The sequence below is a fragment of the Ambystoma mexicanum genome, chromosome 2p, assembly GCF_040938575.1.
Source record: "Ambystoma mexicanum isolate Mex_15411 chromosome 2p, UKY_AmexF1_1, whole genome shotgun sequence".
Classification (NCBI taxonomy): Eukaryota; Metazoa; Chordata; class Amphibia; order Caudata; family Ambystomatidae; genus Ambystoma; species Ambystoma mexicanum.
This window is the reverse complement of record NC_090923.1, coordinates 915,108,763-915,122,653: the sequence shown is the minus strand read 5'-3', so window position 1 is coordinate 915,122,653 and position 13,891 is coordinate 915,108,763. Positions and strand designations below refer to the sequence as shown.

The 13,891-nt window shown below is 46.1% G+C and overlaps 1 protein-coding gene across 2 annotated transcripts in view; it reads left to right on the top strand.

The window, feature by feature from the left end:
• Positions 1 to 5,632: 5,632 nt before the first annotated feature.
• LOC138566901 (proton-coupled zinc antiporter SLC30A1-like) overlaps positions 5,633 to 13,891 on the top strand; it is a 196,751-nt gene continuing 188,492 nt past the window's right edge. Inside the window, exon 1 of one of the 2 annotated variants that reach the window (XM_069644630.1) lies at positions 5,633 to 6,323. The gene's annotated coding sequence lies outside the window, so the exon portion shown is untranslated. Of the gene's footprint in view, positions 6,360 to 13,891 lie in introns of both variants that reach the window. The other variant, XM_069644629.1, reaches the window with a different exon arrangement.

Below are 13,891 nucleotides of genomic sequence, written 5' to 3'. Positions count from 1 at the left end.
ATCTGGTGAAGGCTCAACAATATAGAGCAGTGCATAGAAAATATCCCACCCTATGGCAAGGACTATAGAGAGGCAGTGCTGCCACCTATCTGCAGCAACAGCATTGAATTTAGTCGCGGGCCTGAGGGTCAGAGAGCTCACACAGGCGATCTCAGCTGGTGCAGAGGCCATGCAAAGTACCCTACTTCTCACCTTGCAGCATATGCAGTGCAAGGAGTCAGAGCATTCGACCTCAGTCACCCCCACAGATGTGTGCTCTAGCACCTTGAAGCATCTCATGTGCTAGATGGAATTAGATGGAATTACCATGACCATAATGATCTCAGACCCAAATAACCGGACAGACTTAAAGAATATGGTAAAGTACTACTTTATTGTCAGCTCGAATAAAGTAGGGCAATATGCCGAACAACAAACTGTACTCACACTTCAATTTTGATTACACAAAGGTTTTATACCTCAATGTACGTCAGCTATGACATCATCCTATGTGGCAAACTGTAAAACCTATTGAAGGGAGGAATTGCTTGAGGGAACATATGTACCTACATATTATATAAGTATTAATAATATCACTGGATGCCCCTTATCTAGTAGGCACACCTTGAACCACCTCTAAATACGTATAATACAGATTATAGCAGAATAACAGCAGTAGGTTGGCCTGTGCAACATTGTATAGTATGTTGCTGCATAGACTCTCTGATTGGTAGGTATTCTCTCCAAACCTTGGACATTTGGCTTGTTACCAGCACGTAAGCAAAATGAAAGACTACTACCTACTTGCCAAATTAGTCCATCATCTCTCATCGGTCAGGCCCCAAGCCAAGGCTTCTTCTTTATAGTTGACCTTGCAGCTTGTTCTTTGTTCTGGGACTTTCAAGGGAGTGTAGGTTCACCATCATCTTTGTCTGGAGTTTAATGCATAGCGCTTGTTTTCGACTTCTGAGTCACGTGTGAGGAGACCATGATTTTGTCCATTTCGTCCTTTCATGTACTGGTATTTGACTTAATTAGGCTGGGTGTCATTACTCACAGCTTAATTAGGGATGAGGGAAGTGGGAGTGCAATGGGGATGAGAGAGGCGTGAGGACAAGAGTGGTTTGGAATGCAAATAAAATCACACTTACTCTTGATGTGAGCACAGTCATCTTTCAGTGGGTGTGACAAATTTACTATGTGACTGAAGCTCCCTTAATTTATTTGAAATTGGCTCGCTATTTTCCCCTTCAAACTCTTCATTCCTTCAACTCTCGCCTTCTTATGATTCCCCGCTTTCGCAAAAATCCCGCACTGTACTTTCCCCACCCTTTGGAACACGTTTTCCATCATATTAGGAACACTGATTCTCATCTCGGGTTATGTCATTTTCTGAACACCTCTCCCTCTCCTTACTGGCTCCCTTTCTTCCCCTTTCCGGGACGTGCAGTGGCACTGAAGTGGTGGTTTACATGAAATACAGCATTGAGGAAAAGATGTGCAAAACAATTATACAAATCAAGAAATTAACTGCAATTCAAGAGATGATCCTAATTGCCAAGTAAAACAGGAAGTGTAACCAAAGTACCTCACATGTGCTAGAGCTCTTTGCCCACCCATCTTGAGCCAAGCACTCTGCCAACTTAGCAACAGTTTGGCAAGTATTGTTAATTGCAAACAAGATCAAGTTATGTCTCAAAGAAGATTCTGAGTTGCTAGCTCCTTGAGCCACTCAGAGGAAAAGCACAGAGTTCAAAGTGGTGGTGGGAAACGTCATAGAATATAGTAGAAACAAGTGGATGGATTGGAGTATTAATTAAATGGTGAAGCAGCATATATCCCAAAGAATCTTCTGAGGTCCAAAGCTCACTAGCCATCCGGTGACGCGAAGAAATAGCACAGACTGTAATTATTATTATTTTATATTTTAATTAAGTTTACAGCTCGGCGAACTGAACTTTTACCCAAATCAACAATCAAATCCAATTAATGATAACACAAGACAAAAGAAACATGAATACACTAAAAGAACATCAATACATTAAAAACATTCAAAAACCTCCATAAACAAATAGCAATATTCATAAGTTAGGTTGATTTATTCCAATCAATTCATCATTCTTCAATACATATCTTAAAAGACTCTACATTTCATTACACAATTGTCCCTAAAATGTCCTATGAAAAAGAGAGATAAAGTTTAAAGAATTAGAACTCAATAATTTCCTAAAAAATCTCTTAGTTAAATCATGACTTCTTACTAACTTATAAGGTTAAACTAAGTAAAAACGTTACTATAGCCATTGTTAATGGTGTATAAGCACCACTGAACAGAACTGACCACCATCTTTCCATTGTTAGAATATTATATTCTAAGAATATTATATTCTATAAACTTATCAAAATGAATGGCTCTCCGTTCTGCTAAATCGAGACAGTCTATCAATAGCTGGCGAATAGTTTCCACTGATGCCCTGCAAAACCGACATTTACGGTCATAGGTAGAGGATTTGTTGCTAGATCCCATCACTGCTCTAGTTGGGAGAAGATTAAAACGCATGCGCCCGAAGGTCGATCTATAGGCCCCATTCAGGAATTTCCCCAAATATTTTGATAAAGTGTTGTAGGCTTTAGACTCACCCATAAAGTTGGCAAAAACCTTATATTTTTTACATACATTTTGTGTTTGCTGACAATCACAAATCCATAGTTTCTCTTTTGCATTTCTGGGGTCAGATAGCAGTAAATCCAAACCAATATCTTCCTCTTCCATAATTTCCCCACAATCAGATCTCCATAACTCCAGTATTCGATCTTGATTAGTATCTAAAGCCTGTTTCCATCTAGAGAATGGGGAATTAGGAACAGTTACTAACATTTTTCTTAATATTGACACCTTTTTCCATTGGGTCTTCCCTAATAGTGAAATCAAACCCAACTCAAACCAAATGATCAGCATAGGAAAACCAGAAGGGAGGGCCAAAATGTTCTTCCAAAAAGGGCTCTATAGATATACTCAGTCAATTTCTGTTTGAAAAAATAAGGCATCAGGTCCATAGGCCAATATTGCACTGGTCTTCTGCTAATAAAATAGAATCGCAGGGCATAATGAAAAACTGACACATTTATTATGGATTGCTAGGTCTTGTTTTGCCAAAGCATTTGCCTTAGATCTTAAATTTAAAACAATAGGGAGATTTTGTTTATGATTTTTGACTGCTGGTAGCTTGCTTGCAACTGGGGAAAGAGGAGTTTGAAGGGTCGGGGAGCCTTCTCCGGAGAATGTATTGTGGATGATAGTTTCAACTATTACTTCCGATGTTAGTAAGGAGGCGGTAATGAGAGTTTTACTCTACAGGGCGTACACAAACGACATGGGGCCTTTCAGTTGCCGTAAAGTCAATGAATAATAAATAAAATAAGCCTAAGTGTCTGTTTTCTCTGATTCTGCCAGGAGACTGCCGCAGAATGCCCCACTCAGCCGCCACTTCGCACCCGGCTTGGATTTTAATTTGATACGCTTCCAAGTGTATTAAAGGTGCAGACACATATGTAAAACGCCACACAATCTCTCCAAAGCAATTCCGGCCACACACTGCCCCACTTAGTCGCCAGTTCACCAGAGTGTAATGCATTGGCATGAAGATTCCCAAATTATCAGAACACTGATGGATAATGTTTACTACAAGCAGAATAAGGATATGACTCAAGCAGTCTCCCAGATGCCAGGCCTGCAAAGTGCTGGCACATAACTTCACAAATAAAAATGGCGATTAAGTTAAATTACCAATTACCAGCCGAATCAGTGTATGTTCAAACCAACAACCGGGTTACAGGGCGCATAGGGAAACGGAATACCCACAGAGGCTCATGTGTCCATTAGACCAAAGTGGTGCCCATCACACTGCTAGATGGTCGTATTCAACCTCTTCCTGTACCCATCAGTCCCTCAGAGGTGATGATCATTACCCAAGAGATGGCCCCTAGAGGTGGCCTCAATCCCCCAGAATTCGCCACCAGAACCTCCAATAAGTGGGTTGTGGGCCTTCCTAGATGCTCATCAACCCCAGAGGAACTCATTATACATCAGAAAGGGGCACAACAGTTACAATACGGGTGCTATACACCACCAGCACAGATCCATTCAGTTCAGAAAGGGTGCCCATCACTCCCGCAATAGTTTCCCATGAATCCCACTAGCAGGGCTCAACAGTGTCGGCTATTACACCCCAACAGCTTCACTTCAGTCCATAAGAGGTGCATATTATTACCCAAAGGGGCCAACCAGCCCTGTAAGAGAACCCTATCAGGCCTCCCCAGAGGTGCCCGGCAGGCACCCTAGCTCCAAAAAGGCAAAGGACAACTCGTAGAAACCTAAAGGCATTTAGGAGTCTCCAGCAGCGGTACCCATCATTCCACAAGGGTTGTCCATAGCTCCTGTAACTGGTGCCCATCAGCCTTCAAGAGGAAGCCATCTGTGCCCTTCACCCACAATGAGGATCCTCTGAATCCTACCGTTAGTCCGCCAACCCCACAATTACCGATCAAAGCCCTCAGAGAGTGGCATCGCTCCCTGGGGGTGGCCTTCAGTCCCCACAGGACCTGACCTTCATCTTCTCAAGAAGGGCCCCTCTGTACCCTGCCTTCCTGGTCCCCGCCCTACTTCTCAAGAGATGCCCTTCAGTGGGCAGTGGCTTCGTATCAGCGGGTAGGAAATAGGGCAAAAGGTCCTGAGACCCAAGAAACTCCCAGATCTGTCCGCAAAAGATCTCACCCAAGAACCGCCAACGCTTCCGAAGGCGTGGAGCAAATGCAGAAACAGCCAAACCCTCACATCGTGTGCAGAAGCTGTCCAAATTGGTATGTATATCTTGCAATTTACAGACTTTTTTTTTGTTATGCTGAGTATTGTGACTAATGAAAAGAGCCGAGTCGGTCTTCTATTAATCACTCAAAAGGGTTTATTACTGAATCACAATCACAGAAATGTTTCATGTTTAAAAATGGGGGCATTCTTATGTTCCCAAAATGCTTTTTGCTTTTATGTAAATCGCCAGGAAAGGGTTCTACAAGAGATACTGCGTCGTAAATTGACATGGGGCCACGCCCCTCCCCCTACATGAGCTGGGGGTTCCCAGAGTAAATCTGTTCCGTTTCCAGCACCGCTATCAGTCTACAAGAGGTTAGTGCTTCCCATGTGTCTGCAGTGGGGGCATAGCGGTTCCCAAGAGGTGCACCGGTAGACATGTCTCCCGGGTTCAGAATCAGTGCTGGGCCAGGCGTGGAGCTATGGCGGGAGGTGGGGGCGAGGGAAAGATAGAGTGGGGGTGAAACTAATGTAGAACTCAGGGGGCGCGGGAGACCGCGTGCACCAGGCTTGTAGTGTACAGCTATCCCTAGAGGGGGGTTGTTCTTGTGCTGCAGTCACAGGAGCCGTTCCACTTCCAGCCTCTGTGCACCGGGCGCTCCCCCAAATCCGCACCATGACAGCGTGCGTGCGTTTCCCGCACAAGTCCCTGGCCTCTGACACAAGGGTGCGTGCCCCTCAGAATGATTGGGTGGGGCAGCAAAGGGGGTGCGCCCGATTTCATGCGGGGGTGGGGGCGGTGGGATAAGGCGCCGAGGAGGAGGGAGGGAGTTAAGGAGAGGAGGGCGCACTGCCCCGGCAGACTGCAACTTGAGAAAACAGACCTCATTGAGAAAACGGCGCATTTTGAAAGGCAGCCGCGCGGCGAGACAAGCTGATCCCCCTGACCAGGTACAGAACGGGCCAGGTGCGAGAATTGGCACGAGGTGACCCCCGTAGCCCAGGAACAGAACCGCACTGGCATTCGAACTAAAACTAATTGAACTACTTCGACCAGGCACAGAACCAGAAAGGTCTAAGGCCAGCGGAACTCCCCGGACCGAGCACAGAAGCAGACGGGTGCAAGAACTAAAACTATTTGAGCTACTTCGACTCGCACAGGCCCAGATAAGTCTAGCTAGCAATACTAAGAACCAGACATGCACGAGACTTGTTGACCCCACTGGACCGGGCACACGGCAACCCAGTGCGACCAGCGCACCACACGGAACCAGGTAAAGAAGAAGACCGACAGGCCCAACTGAACTCCCTGGACCAGGCACAGAGAACCAGAGAGGAACGCGAAAAGCGCTGAACCCAGGCGGCCACACCCGGTACAGAACCAGGCGGGCACAGCGAGACGAACACGACTAACTGACTCCAGGTGACCAGGTATAGAACCAGAAGGAAACGCCGAGCACTGGTGACCCCAGGTACGGGACAAGACCAGCTGTGCCCACGTGACCTTGCACGGAACCAGACGGCACAGCACGCCCAGGTACGGACAGCAAGTCCAGCTGACGTCACTGCTCAGGTACGGGGGCGACACGCACTCGCCAATGCGAGCAGCCCAGGCGCTTTAAGGGCGGTATTGCGAGTGTCAAGGCCACGGGTATAGGGTTACTCCGTGCGCCTTGGCCATGGATGCAGCCACTTAGGAGCTATACGGGAGCGGCTGCTCTGCCACAGGTGCGAGGATTCGCGGCCACCCACTGACGCGGAAAGGATGGGGTCACAGGACAGGTTCTTTCTTAAAAGTGCGGCCAGTTATGGTCTGGAATAGCTCTCGGCGAAGCTGGTAGCGGGCTGCTTGCAGCTCCTGTGGGGGTTCCGAAATACAGGCGCGTGGCTTCCCGGAGCGGCCGTGCATGGCTGCTCACCAACACGTGTCTGAGACACACGGTGTGGTTAGTGTCGTGTGGTCGATATCTGGCGTGCGCTGCGATTTTGGGTTTGCTGTATTGGATTAAGACCGGCAAAAAGTCAACACGCACTTGGCGTTTTCTTTCATGTATCCTAACGTTCACAGCTTGGAAGGCCTGCTCCCCTAGCTCTTGTCTGCGGGTGGTGGGGGGTTGTTCTAGGACATCTTTACTAGAAGTGACTTATCCCCAATCGAGGTGGGACTTCTCCCTCCTCATAACCCCTACATCATGGAGTTATGTTATGCTTTATCATGGTCATCTTTTTTTATGATAATTGGGTACGGTATGTTTATATATTTAAAGCGCTCACACATCGAGGCGCAGTTACAGGAATATGTCTTAGTTGCGTATTTATAACACGCTTAATACCCAGAGGTTTCTAAGCGCGGACCCGGGGATCGAACCTGTTTTGTTTCGTGTTGTTTTGTTTCCAAGGCGAGTATGTTGCCGCTGAGCTATCCTCACGGGACGATGTTATCGTATGGTGTTATTTTGTTATGCTATGTTACGCTATGATATATCTAGTGTTTTTTGTTATGTCGTTGCACGGTGCGCTATAGTGTGTTATGCTATTGGGTTGTGCACCGCGCGCCGCTGCCTTTAGCAACGTTGTTCTTTTATCAGTGGAATGCTCTTAGAATCCTGAATTCTTTTCTGTGCAGGAACTGCAAGTGGATACGTTCCGCGGATGAGTTTCTCGGACATTTCGATTCCTGGCCCGGTTTTCTGCAGCGTTGTTACCATTGTCATTCTTATCACGCACCGGGCAAGACTTTGTTACGAGTTGTGTGGGCTGCGCAGAGCGAGGGCCCCCGTGCTGACACCATGGCCGCAGGAGCCGTGCACGCGAGCGAGCATGCTTGTGCACAGCCGGGCGCTGCCAACTGAGACCAAGCACGAACCCGAGCCCACACAACGCAGAACCAATATGTGGCGTGCTGCCTCCCACACCAAACAACACAACACCCACACTTGTCATCCCGCCTGCCCACGCCACACAGCGTGAGGGCCGATGGGGCTGGTGGCCTGGGGCATCGCATGGGCTCGCGTCACCCTCTGCTGGCCTGCACCTGCAGCATCGTGTTCTTGTGAGTGAGTGCTGGTGTGCCAACAATGGTCTCAGAGCCACCCGTGTCTGTGTTGGTAGCAGGGGGCACGCTCCCTGTGGTGCCCGGAAGGTTCTTCTCTGGAGGCGTGGCTTACTAACCTGTGCCTTTTCATGGACCTGCAACCTTCTATATGTTTTGGACTAAGACTCCCATGAACCCTCGCCATTGACTATGCTGATGGGACTTGTAGTCCACAGCATCTAGAGAGCCAAAGGTTGCAGGCCCCTGGTAGGTCGACCTTTCAGTGTACAGAGGGCCATATGGGTTCATTTCCTGCTCTGGCAGCTGGTGTCAGATCAGAGGGCATTCTTGCTGTGAGCTTGAGTCCTGCTCATGGGGCTAGTGAGAGAAGACAGTCAGGGTTGCTATTTTGGTGCTTGTTGCTGAAATACACTTATGTCATGCTAGTGCGATTTAGACCGCACACCGCTGCCATTTGCATGGCCTCTACTCCAGGTGCTGTGGCACATCTGAAAATAAGAGGGGTTGGTTTGCGAGTGGGAGGCGAGGGAGAGCCTACAATTGCTTGTGCTGTGGTGTTGCTGCCACTGTGTGTGGGTTTGCTTCTAAGTGGTCTGGGCTGGTAGCATGCAAGGCGTTTGCTTCCATATCAGAGGCCTTGTGTGCCCATGGCATAATTATGCATTGGCTGTGTTGAGGTTGTGTGAGTTATTAGAGGAGGTGTGGAGGTCTGCTGTTTGGTGTCAGTGTGGGGGGTCTTAGGTGTCATGCGTGCATGGCATTGTTGATTTGCGTGTGGCTTGTTTGCAGGAGCATTGAGGGTTTTAGTATGGTTTAGTGGGGGAAAGAGAGTGCACTCCGCATGGCATCGGGTTAAGTCACAGTCGCGCAGCCAGCTTGTTGGGTAATTGAAACCAAGAGCGCCAAGGTCAGTTACGTTTGTTCGCTCTTTGACGAGGACCTATTGCTTGCAAGGTAGCTCGGCATATTAAAAAGCCATGATTGTAGTGCCTTCCTGAAGGTCAGGTGTTCCTCTATTGTATTTATTCCCTTGGAGAGGGAATTCAAGAGTTTCTCTGAGATGTTTGAAAATGCTGATCCACCATATTTCATTTTCGGATAAAGTTTTGGTTCAAGGCGTAGGTCAAGCTCAACCTCACGGTTCGGTCTGTGCACAGAGATTTCTTCTTTCAGGAATTCTGCTCCTTGGCCATGAATTGCTCTGTGGAAAATGCAGAGGGTTTTGAAAGAGATAATTTTCTTGACTGGTAGCCAGTGTAGTGACCTTAGTGCTGGCGTAATGTGTTCTCCCTTGTTGAGTCTTAATGATAATGATAACAATGTGTTATTTATATAGTGCCTTAATCCAAAGCGCTTGTTTTAGGAGTCTTTTTGCTGTGCTCTGGATACATTGTCGCTTTTTGGTGAGGTAGTGCGGCATAGTCTATTCTAGACCGGGCAAGTGAGATAACAGTGTTCTTTGTGGAAAAGAGAGAAAGGGTAATCGCCGTCTGCTAGCGCGTAGGTGGAAGAAGCATTTCTTACTACTTTGCTAACTTGAGGATCCAGTTGTCCGTCAAGATTCCAAGATGTGTAACCACTTTGAAGGATTCTGGTCTGGTTCCCATTTCTGTAGGCCTTGGCATTAGAGGATAGAGGGGTTGTGGGGCGTGAGCATAATTTCAGTTTTATCTGGGTTTAGTTTAAGGTTGCTGTTGTTCATCCATGTAAAAAATTAGTGAGAAGGAATTCACAAGGGTTTGGTCTATGTCCTTATTGGTGGCAATTTTGTAGACGATTTGAGTTTCATCTGCACAGTTGTAGCATGTAAACTTGTGTCTTTTGATGAGTTTCATGAGAGTTGCCATGTAGATGTTAAAGAGTAGTGGTGAGAGGGGTGAGCCTAGTGGAACCCCACATCTGAGTATGCATGTGGTTCAGTTGAACAAGGGTAGACAGGTGGTTTTGTTCTTTCTGTCAGGGAGGATTTCATCCATTGTAGCATAAAGTTGCTTACCCCTGCTCCTTCTATTTTTTTGATGGGGTTTGCATGGTGGCCTGTGTCAAAAGCCACTGAAAGGTCTAATAGTATCAGCGAGGAGGCGGTATTGGAGTCTGAGTTCATCTTCAGGTCATCCCAGATGGAGAGTAGTGCTTATTCAGTCCCTCGCATAGGTCTGAAACCGACTTGTGCCCGGTCCAGTAGGTAGTTGGTATCCATATGACTTAGGGTTTCTCCATATATGTACATTTTCTCAGCGTTTCAATGCGTGAATGAGAGTGGTTGAGAGCAGCGCTGGTTCTAATATTACCGAAGTACTGTGCAGCAAAAAAACATAGTCCTCTTTTTTTGCATAATTCACTGGAATCCCTGGTAGAGCCATGATATCTGATGACATTGCAGGTAGAGACATCGGTCTTTGATGCCTGAGGGCACCATTTGAAGTTACATTACAGTAAGTTACCATGAGTAAACAAGGAGACACATTGTGATGTGCAATGTATGAATGGTGACTGTTCATATTATATATGGAGGAGCATCATATAAGAAGCCTGGAGGTGAGGCTTTTTAACAGCATACATTGCAAACTGAATCAGTTCAAGGGAATCACAATTCCGGCAGTTATGGCACGTTTAGGAAAAACACATGTGTCCAAGATAGGATACTTTAAGCGGTGAAGCCAATTTCTAGGCCCGTGTGAAAATAAATAAAACTCCTTTTTTAGGGAGGTGACTTTAAATGTTCTCAAATCACTCAATCAACCAACTTAACCCATATATAAATCCTTATAGAACCATGGTAAGAAAAACAAGTATGATTGTAGGTTTATTTTCCCATCCTGCATGGAAGACTACAATTACCAGGATGCAAAGTCATGTTAGCCTAAACAAATCTCTGCTTTGCAGCTGTACATTTAAGACTTAAAGAAAGACAACAACAAAAAACAAATCTGTCTGACAAGGTCATCTGCTTGTCGTTATTGTTTGACAAGGAATGAAGCTCGATTTTATGCTTGATGTGAAGAAAATATAAGGTTCCAAGAAAAAGGAAATCACCTTTTGCTCATGTCAAGTGAGCAAACACCAGGGAAATTAACTAGATAGTGCGAAAAGGGAGTGGGGAGCTGGGGTTGTTTTTGTCCCTCAGTTTAATTGTCTTGCTAGAGAGAGCATACCAGGTTGTTAGCTGGCGCTGTCGTGAATTGTCAGATACAAATACACCCTTCCAGTTTATATCACTCAACATTCAGACTTACAATGACAGCTTGTTGTAGACAAAGATCCGCTCACTGCTCTGCCTCTTGCTTTCCACCTAAAGAGCTTTCCATTTAACGGTGCTGCTGATAACAAAGATACATGTTAGAAAGATATTTGTAATGTCCCACTGCAAAGCCCTATTTAAGGTGAGGTGTGAGCCTTATCTCAGACATTGTATCACCAGCATTCTTCTCAGGATTAATCTGGCAGCGATGCAGGCAAGTGTCAGGAAAGATTTATTTTTCCTGTGCAATGAGACATGGCCTTGTCTTCTTTTCGATAAGTGTGTTCTTACAACACCCAGCAGAACGAGTTTGCAAAACTGCCCTTCAGGGCCAGTTTCTCAGACTGCTTGCCACCTATGCAAGCATCTCGCCCTGCTCTGCCATTGTATCACCTTCTTACACTCACCTTCAGTGAAAGCTTTTTTCCCTTTCACATGCAAGCTTGTGTTACTGACACACAGTGCAAGCTTCTCGCCCTGCTCTCCCATTGCATCACCTTCTTACACTCTGCTTCAGTGCAAGCTTCTTTCCCTCTCACATGCAAGTTTGTGGCATCTCCTTCAGTGCAAGCTTCTTGCCCTCTCACATGGAAGCTTGTGTTACTGACACCCAGGGCAAGCTTCTCGCCATTCTTCCCATTGTATCTCCTTCCTACACTCTCCTTCAGTGCAAGCTTCTTTCCCTCTCACATGCAAGCTTGTGGCACTCTTCTTCAGTAAAAGCATCTTGCCCTCTCACATGCAAGCTTGTGTTACTGACACTCAATGCAAGCTTCTCACGCTGCCCCTGTTTTATCTCTTTCTTACACTCTCCTCAGTGCAAGCTTCTTTGCCTTTCACATGCAAGCTTGTGTTACTGATGCCCAGTGCAAGCTTCTTGTCCTGCTCCCCCATTGTATCACCTTCTTACACTCTCCTTCAGTGCAAGCTTCTTTCCCTCTCACATTGTTGGGTGTCCTGACCCACGTTTGAGCTATCATGCTGCAACATTTGGTGTTGTGGGCTTAGAAAATCCAAGATGGCCAAAAAGCCCACATGTACGCCAGAATAGGAAAACTGTGCAGTACTGGCATGGAAAACATCATGATGGCCAGAACTTCCCAGAAAATGCACAGGGAAATGCATGAAGAATAGGCTGCCACCCATTTTTGCCTATGTTGTGAGCACAGGAGGGCACTGCCTAAAACCACCATTGGGCTACCCACACAGTAGCCTGAAACCATTGGGAATGGCAATGCTGATTGCCAAAAGCAACCCAGAACTGTGGGGAATTCATTTTCTTAAATCCCAAAAATGGTTGCAGTACCAGTACTCACCACTATCAGAAAGCCGGCGTTTTAAAACCACCAGACTTTTGTGTAAAACTGAAAAAATGAAACAAAACCAGACCAAGGAAAGACTTGCTAAGAGGTGGATACAATGTAGAACTATATTCTGAAATGACTTGAAGGAAGTAATTATTTAATGTGTATGTAAAAATCGTAAGTGATTTAAACTGGGAACAAAAAAATTACACGTAGCTAAAAACTGGCTTAAAGAGTTTCCAATTCTGCCTGACATCTACCCCCTACCCCCACAGGAGTTAAAACCTGCTCAGCCACTCTTCCCCTTGCCAAAAGGAGTTGTCACCTCTCTGATTAGATTAGGGGTGGAGCAGCTACAGGGAGTTGAACAAAGGCCTGTCCTGTACTCAGGCAAATGTTATATTGGTGGCGTCGTAAAAGTGGCTTCCTCTTGGCAGAAACGGGGAGGTGCAGCCCCCTCTGAGGACAGGCTGAGCTTAAAGGAAGTGGATAGACTGGTTTCTCCACAATGTGACCTGGGAAGACACACCCCTGTTGGCCAGAATATGATTTTAAGAAAGATGTATAACTCATGGTGCAGACTTGTCAAAATTATCTAAATGATACCATAATTTTTGTGATTTTTCTGCCCACATTTTAAGAGGTTTTAGAACCCGGTGGTATGATCTGGGGGGTTACGAGCGGAAAAGAGGTTGTCACTCCAAATGTCTGCATGTTAAAAATCTGACACTTCATCAATTAATGTCCATACTCCTTGCGCACATGTGTGTAATTTTGGGTAAGTGTCCGATATTGCAAAACCAGTTAAAAAGCGCAAAATGTTGCCATTTCTGAATGCAAGCCCCCAGGAAGATCAGAGGCGGACAAGCATGGACCATAAGGAATATATAATGTGCACATGTAATTTCAACAAATTGTATATCTGGGAAGGATGTATTTGAATCAAATATAGATTTGTGGGCAAACTGACCAGGGGAGGATCCTCTGACCCATAAAACCTACAGCATCACTCTGACTCACATTTGCTTCCCCCAATCATGGGAGAGGGGAGAATTGGGCCAATGACAAGTAGAGAGGGGCAGGCTTAGCTAGGCCCAGGCACACACCCATTTCCAAAACACATAAAAAGAGACTGATGGGACAGGTAGAGACATTCAAATCCAGTTGCTGCAGAGCGTTTTGCCGGACCACACAACATCCAGAAGATACCACTTCCAGACTGACTCCAGCTACATACTCCAGAACCTAGAACTTATACTTTAGAACCTAAATCAGAGGCCTAAAACCACAAGCTGAGTTCTCTGCAGCAGGCCTCAAATCATTGCAAGCTACTCACCGCCGGGTTTAACTTTCCTCTGAGAGCTTAGAATCTAAGCTTTCCAACAAGCCTAGAACCTACTCCTTATACTTTTCCCGCAATTACGATTCACGCACTCGCGAATTTTGCCACGATTTGCGATTTGTATAAAAATCCAGCCACGTGTAACCATCAGCAGTCATTTCTT